The sequence below is a fragment of the Apteryx rowi genome, unplaced genomic scaffold (assembly GCF_003343035.1).
Source record: "Apteryx rowi isolate R43461 unplaced genomic scaffold, aptRow1 scaffold_257, whole genome shotgun sequence".
NCBI lineage: Eukaryota > Metazoa > Chordata > Aves > Apterygiformes > Apterygidae > Apteryx > Apteryx rowi.
Genome location: NW_020448941.1, coordinates 1,249,175 through 1,256,405, shown reverse-complemented (window position 1 = coordinate 1,256,405; position 7,231 = coordinate 1,249,175). Strand labels below are relative to the sequence as shown.

General features: G+C 50.5%; 1 long non-coding RNA gene across 1 annotated transcript; it reads left to right on the top strand.

Moving 5' to 3' along the window:
* Nucleotides 1-3,418: 3,418 nt before the first annotated feature.
* LOC112966809 lies at nucleotides 3,419-5,252 on the top strand. Its single transcript, XR_003253747.1, has 3 exons — nucleotides 3,419-3,512; nucleotides 3,973-4,062; nucleotides 4,740-5,252. It is a non-coding gene; the product is annotated as an uncharacterized LOC112966809 (long non-coding RNA).
* The last annotated feature ends 1,979 nt before the right edge of the window (nucleotides 5,253-7,231 follow it).

The following is a 7,231-nucleotide window of genomic DNA, read 5'->3' as shown; positions in this document are numbered from 1 at the left end:
GCTGCAGAGAGTTAGTGTTTCTAGCTAGGGCTTTTTGGTGCTTCATTAGCCTTAGCGTTCAGCAGAGCTTCATATTTTTTTCTTTTGTCTGTAGRAAGCGACTGCTACATGTACTCACAATGGCAGTAACCCCGGTTATCCACTAATAGGCATGGAAGTGAACGCACAGAGCTCCACTACAGAATTCCCTCATTTCCCTCTTCCTCTCCTGAAACACCGAAGCACCAAGTGCCAGCAAGACTCAGGGAGTTCAGTCTTTCAGCAGCCGTAGCAGACCTTAGTTTTGGGACATTCCTCCCCAGGTAGTTCACAGACAGCTTACACTAGGGCTTCTTCAACAACAGCAGAGAGTCTGCTTTCATACCCAACTCCACCCCTCATCTCCCTTCACATGAATGTCTACTCCAAGGGAAAGACAGTAAGCAGAATAGAGCTGTCCTGTCAGATACCAGTTGAAACATGCCCACTGGCAAAGAAATAGGAGCTGTCCTYGCTCAGCCCAACCTGGTGATGCCCATCCATTTTTGTCTAACTCAGCTTCTGAGATAGCCTAAATGTGCAAAGACAGTGTGCAATGGCAAGATCTTGGATGGGCCATGGTCCACATGTTATGCAAGCATTTGCTGCATGGCCCTGCTATTYTTCCCAGCTCTCATCTTCTCCAGCTACCCCAGGGGCTTTACATGAAACACTGCGTGCAAACTTCTGTGCCACTTCTCTGACTCCTGCAAAACTTGACTCTGTTCTGTGTAAGAGGTTGCTTGAGTTCTGGGTTAGAGACCCTGTATTATTTGTGTGAGAGAAGTTCCCAGACACCTCAAAAATAGCTAGAACTGCATCACATTAGGCCTGGCATAAGGAGGGGGAAACAATTTCTGCCCCAAACATCTCCTTCATATCGTGTGTATCTTCAACAGTAGGACATCACTCAGGACAGACATGGTCTTGGAAACGACTATGCTTCAGCTTCATACGTGACCTCTGTGTCTCCTAGCTGGGCTGACACCTAAGGGAGACTAATTTATTTTGTTGTCTGCCACATGAGGTGTCTTTTTTTCTGAATAGATTCCATAGGCCCATTTGGAGATTGAAGTTAATCATGACATTGCAGTCACGCATCAGACCAGAAGTGCTATTCCTACCAATAAATGATCCTACCATCCTATGACATCTTCTAGCTCCCTCGGTTCCCCAGGCTGTTCCCACTGACATCTCTGCCATAGCAGAGGGCATGGCATGCACTGGAGACCAGGTGAATGTTGTGGGCCTGCACCACTGGCATGCTGTTGTGGAAAAGCAGCTACAGCCTGCCCAGGAAAGATGTTTCCCCTCTAGGAGCAGATCCCCATGCGCACAAAGCTGACTGAGGAACTCTTACATCACTTATTTTGCTCCTGCCTCCAGGGTTATGGCACCAATACAGTGCAAAACCCATATAGCTACGCTTTTACCCTGGGATGATCTCTGAGGTTCTTCCTATGCCAGAGTACCTTGAAGAGGCTACTGTAACACATGGAAAAGACCAGCTTGCATAAAACAACACCAGGATGASGGCAGCACAGGACTGAGGGTTAAGCTGCTTTTGTGTGTATGCCCCCACTCATGTTCTGTGCTATATAGTTGCACCACAATTCCCCTTTAAGTTTAAAGTATCCCCGGAAAATTATTCTTCCCATGACACATGGCACAACCTTTAGGTCCTAGTAGTAGCAGCCATCCCTTTGTTTATACTTTCCACATGCCCTCGTTTTACTATGAGTCAGACACACTTGTCCTCTCTTCCTATGACTTACACTTTCCTACCTCAGAGGACACGTATGTCAGAAGATCCCTCTGATGGCCCAGTTTATGGATATCTTCTCATACAATTGGCATCAGTCCCTTCTGAAAACATTGCTGGATAGCCAATAGGTTCAAATCAAATTCTCAGTTAGCCCTGACTATAAAAAAAACGAACACAGAAGAGTCACCTTTGTTATAACAAAGCAAACTTGAGTCGTACATAATTCTAGTAGGCAGCACATTATCCTCATGTAGTGTACCAAAATGCAATTTATAATTTTAAAAAGCAATATCATTCAAACCATCAGACCTACAGCTTTGAGTCGCTATGTGACACTGTATAGGATTGTTTCTATTCTTTCTAATTTACTTGTAAGTGCATAGTCTAGTTGCTCATTACGACRTGTTCTTTCTTCCAGGCTGCTGCAGCCAACTGTATTTGGGTCTGAGTAACTGTTTGGGGGTCTGCTCTCCTCAGACTCTCAGAGGATTTTGTCATTAGTTTTCGTGGAGAGCAGAACGGGGCTGTATGTGGAAAACCAATATTGACATTTCCCTGTTTAAATATCATACATCAGAAGGGGTCACAGGAGCCAAGGCCACGAGAAGGGGTTCCCCCACAAGCTATTATTTCCTTTTAAAAAGCACCAGGGACCCAGCAGTCTCAACTGGGCCTCACACCCGCACGTTTGCTCTTCTGTGCAAGCTGGCCGGCTGATGTTGGTGCCACTTAGCAAATACAGATGTTCAGGCCTTTTTCTTTTACCACGGGTCTCACTCACTGCTGTGTGGAAGCCTGGTACTAAACGAATGCCTCATTTCAGTCCTCTTGTCAAGGCTATGTAAAATACACACCCCTGCACTCACCTTAGTCTTACAAAAAAATACGGCACTTCCCCATCAAATTTGAAATAAACAAAGAGTTTGCTAACTTATTTTAGAAATTAATTGAACCAATACATCAACAACTTTCATATTTCCAAAGCCTGCATGGCTCTTGCCTGAGAAATTAGAACCAGAGGAGACTAATTCTGCATTTAAATTAGCGGAGATGTCTTTTCATGTGAGGCTGCTTTCCTTCCTTTTCAAGCCAAGCAGTCTTACTGGAGTTTGGAAGAAGAAGAACCCATYTGGCGTCCTGCACCTACTGCACACCCAACCTCCACGCCAGGGACGGTTTCTTGGGGGACAGTGAGGGTGTCACTGCCCCACTAGCACCACGCAGTATGATCGGCTCCAGCCGTGCCATAGATGGGTAYTTCTACTCCCATATGCTCCAGTTCCCTCAGCCTCCCAGGCACCTGAGCTACACCTCGCCCTCTGTGCCTTCCTTCCTCCCTAAGTTTTCCCTCTCATCCCAGTGTAAGACTGCTTCACTCGGAGAGTGGGTATGCTCTCAAGGTGAGATCAGATGCTGAGCTAGAAAAAAAGTGTTTGGGGACTGCTCAGAAAAGGAATCAGAGAAAGCAGTAGAAGACATGCCCTTTCCCAGTGAGGGAAATGCTGCAGGATTTCTCTTTTTATCTAAACCCCTGAACGGATTTGCCACTAAAAGAAAGATAATCCACATTATGTAGAAACAAAATTACATTCACATGAACACACGCATACAGACGCACACTGTTCTGTTCCAGCTGCAGGACACGGGCTCTGGGAGCAGTGGCCTCGAAGACCCCAGCAAGCAAACCTGCAGATGAAGCTAGGACCAAGCCTGCCTCTATGTACCACTGGTATGGCTCTCCCTGTCATCTGGGGTGGTAGTTTTTACAGTTTTACTTCCCTTATTTGGGCAGGCAGGAACAATCTGCCTTCTGTGCAAACGTAGTTCCCAGCAAAGTAAAACTGCTGTCAGGTAGCGCAATACTTGCGAACACAGTAAGACAAAATACCAGAAATTTACCTGATGCCTCCAAGGTAGCGTACATCATTTCCCCCTTTTATCTCTGTGCATCCTAAGCTTCTCCTTGCCCTAGTACAAAATTTCACTCTGCTGTTATCTGTTTATCCACAGTACATTAGACAATGCAAGGCAGAGTCATACCCCAAAGAGCTTACAAGTCTAAACAGAGCCCAGACAGCCAGCATAAACAGAGGCTCTAAGGATATCAAGACATTGTTTAGGTGGTCACGTAGAGGTCTTCAAGAGTTCTTGGTGACAGGATTTTTTTWAATCATTTTCCCCCTTCTCAGGAGCATTCTGGAGACAGTGAGACGCGAGCAATCAGTGAAAGAGAGAGACACCACAACTTGACAAACTGTTACTGGGACAACGTCAAATGTGTAAGTCTAGCTGCAAGGAGGCTGCAGGCTGCTGAGGATGGGACRCGTGCAGCCTGCTATTGCTGGCAGAGAAGGGCCATGGTTATGAAGAGAGGCTGATCTGTGCCTTCACTACAGCACTGAGCTGCTCCAAACTGAAGCAGCCTTCATACCTTTCAGTGTGCCTGCTGACTGCTCTGAACTATCAGGGCTGGCCCCTTCTGCTTCAGTAGTGTTCTTGACTGTTTTGTTTCCAAGGCTTAGCAATCGCCACATAAGAGCACTTCTAAGGAGGTTTTAAAATGCCTTCAGTGCATCAAGGGACAGCAGCAGGAGGATGATATGAACCATTTTGGTCTGAGACATTTGGACTTAGATGCATCCAGGCATTAAGTCAGTGAAAGCCGGGCAGGATCAGGCCGAAACTGGCATTATGCGCTGTTGGAAGCAAATCCAATTCACATAGTTTTAAGCACACGCAAACCATTTTCTATGGGGACTTGGAGTGCTTTACGAGAGTGCTCAAGGGACCAGGTGACTTTTAGCATGGTGAATTTCTGTAGTGTAACCAAAGCTTAATGCTATGTCCATAGCCTTCCCTGAGGCAGAGAGAACTGCAAAGGCCAAGCCAAGAAGTTTGAATTTTTTCTTCCTTTTCAATTACCACTGTCTTATTTTCTGCTTCTTGTTATGTATAGCGCTTCAGGAGAAAAGCCCTGTATCTTATCATCATGATGCAAGCCTCTGTTTTTCCATCTCTGTTAAGATGTTGCATGTTCATAGTGAGAGAACAGCTCTGTGCAGAATCTCGATGGAGATGCAGAGACCCTGGGGCCACCTTTGGCTACAGCTCTTCAGATTGCTCAAAAGTTTTGGTCCTACCTTCTCTTGGTGAACAACAAGGCCCAGGGCTAGAAACAGCGATAGTGTATAACACCTATGCAATATTTCTCCTGTGACAAGGCAGGAACCATACAAAGTGTGGGATGGTGCAACTAGATGCAAACCCCATCAAGACCCAGATAAATGTGTTCCAGTATTGGCCTACCACAAACATTGCCCCCAAAAAAGGAAGAAGGACCTTGTCTCAAGCCAACCTGAAACAGCTGCATAGACACACACATATCCGCTGCTGTCTCGTTCTTTTACTCTTCCTTCAGGTGCTTCCTTGCTGTGCAAGGGGGTGTCCCCAAGCCCTCACTCACATATACCCACAGGACTGCTTCCAAGCCACAGCTTTCCCTAGATAAGAGTTACTTTGACATCTTCATGCACACACACATAGGGGTCTTTCTGAATGCCACGGGCATGGCCCTTTGCTCTCCTGCTTCCCAGCAGACTGGGGCTTAACCTGGTCAGACATGTGCCACCACACACCTGGTTCCCATGTTGTGGCCGGGGTCTGTTCCTCTCTCCCACTCCTTCCACAGCTCGGGCRCCAGCCACATCTGTGGCACCGGAGCAACCACTCAGAGTGCAACAAGGGCACGAGTCATTTTTCTCTTAGCCAGCACTGTCTGCTGTGCTCTGGTGGGAATGACAGCGCTCTCGCTCCATGTTCTTAGGTGGTGTACACAGATACGGGGCACATTACAGATTTTTGCCTCTCTCTGGCTTTTGGGCTTAGCAGCAGCACTTTGTACTCAGCAGGCCTCGCTGCCTGCTCAGCTGCACGGGCTGCCTGCTCGCTGCACTCCCGCTGCACTCCCCCAGCCCCCGGCGCATTAAAACCTCCTCCAGGCCGTGGGGCTGCAGGCCAGGCCAGGCAGCCCAGGARAAGTGGGGCCAGCCCAGTGGGGTGCCCCCCAGGCCAGGAACTGCTCCAGGGGGCTGGTAACAAGTGTGAAAGTCACCCGCCTGCTCTGCAAACGCAGGGGGTCGTGGGGGTGAGACAGTGTCACTAGCACTGCCCGGGGCTGGGGGCCACCGCCGGGTCGGGGGGGGCAAACACCCCGCTGGGTTGCTGCAGGGCCAGGGCACAGCTCGCTGCATAGCCCCGCGTCGGCCCCAGCCCCCCCACCGCACTTCACTGGTTTCCCCTGGGCAGCAGCACGTCTAACCGGGACGTTTCCCGGGCCGGCAGCCCTCCCGGCAGGCTGGCCCGGTGGGACACCTGGGGCAGCCCTGCCCTCCGCTGCCGCCCCCGGCCCCGGCCCCGGCCCCGGCCCCGGCCCGACGGCGCGGCTCGGCTTGCCTGCCTCCCTCCAGCGCTGCGCGGCGGCGCAGGCTGAGCCCCGCGGCCGAAAACGTCCGCAGCCCCAGCCCTGGCTGTGCACGGCGCCCTGTGGCGGGAGGGGGGGGGCTCGACGGCCCGCCCGGCCGAGGGTAGAGGGACTACAGAAAATAGCGAGTGCGTGCTTGGACTACATCAAAGGTATTTATTTCGATTATCTCTTGGCTATAACTTCCATCGTTCCTCTTTGTTTTATAGCTGCTCAAGTTTACTTGCAGAATTAAGACAGATTTTGGGGGGAGGGGGAGGAAGGGGGTAGGAAGCCTTTGTTCTCCGGAGTGTGCTTGTCTTACTTTTGCATCATGTGGCCTGAGCAGCAACCCCCCCCCGCCGCCCCGATCGTATTTACTCTATCTCGAGTGAGTCCTTTGAAGGAGAGGGCAGAGTCGTCGTTAACCCTCTGCGCGCCTGCTGGGCGCTCGGCCGGCAGAGCCTGTCTTTGGTGGAAACGCAGCGGGTCCTGAAACCCAGAGCCGCGGGTGTCGCTCTGACGGACGGCATCACCCCCCTCCTCCCGTGCGCAGACACACACACACACACACGCACAACCCATTCTCTCCCGGGCGCCCGTCTCGGACAGAGCCGCGTAAGGGGAGCAGGCGGCGGTGGGCCTCTTGGAAAGAGCACGGGGATACCCTCTTGATCACTAGCAGGCCAGTCTGCTTAACACGAGGCTGGAGATGCCTACAAACTCGAAACAGCTGCTGGGCTTTGCTTTGGCCTGCCTGCTAAAATACGCCGATCTCCTTTTAATCTGTTTCATATTCACAAATTAAGCACTTAGCCTAGGTAATAAATCATGAGGCAGTTTACGAGGCTAGCAGGAGACAAACAAGTGGAAAGGGAAAACAATCGCCTAAAAGTGCTTTCAACGTAACTGCAAAGACGCGCTCGGAGGAACCCTGCCCGCGCTCCCCTGGGCCACGGGGCGCAGAGCAGAGGCCGCGCCGCCCGCGG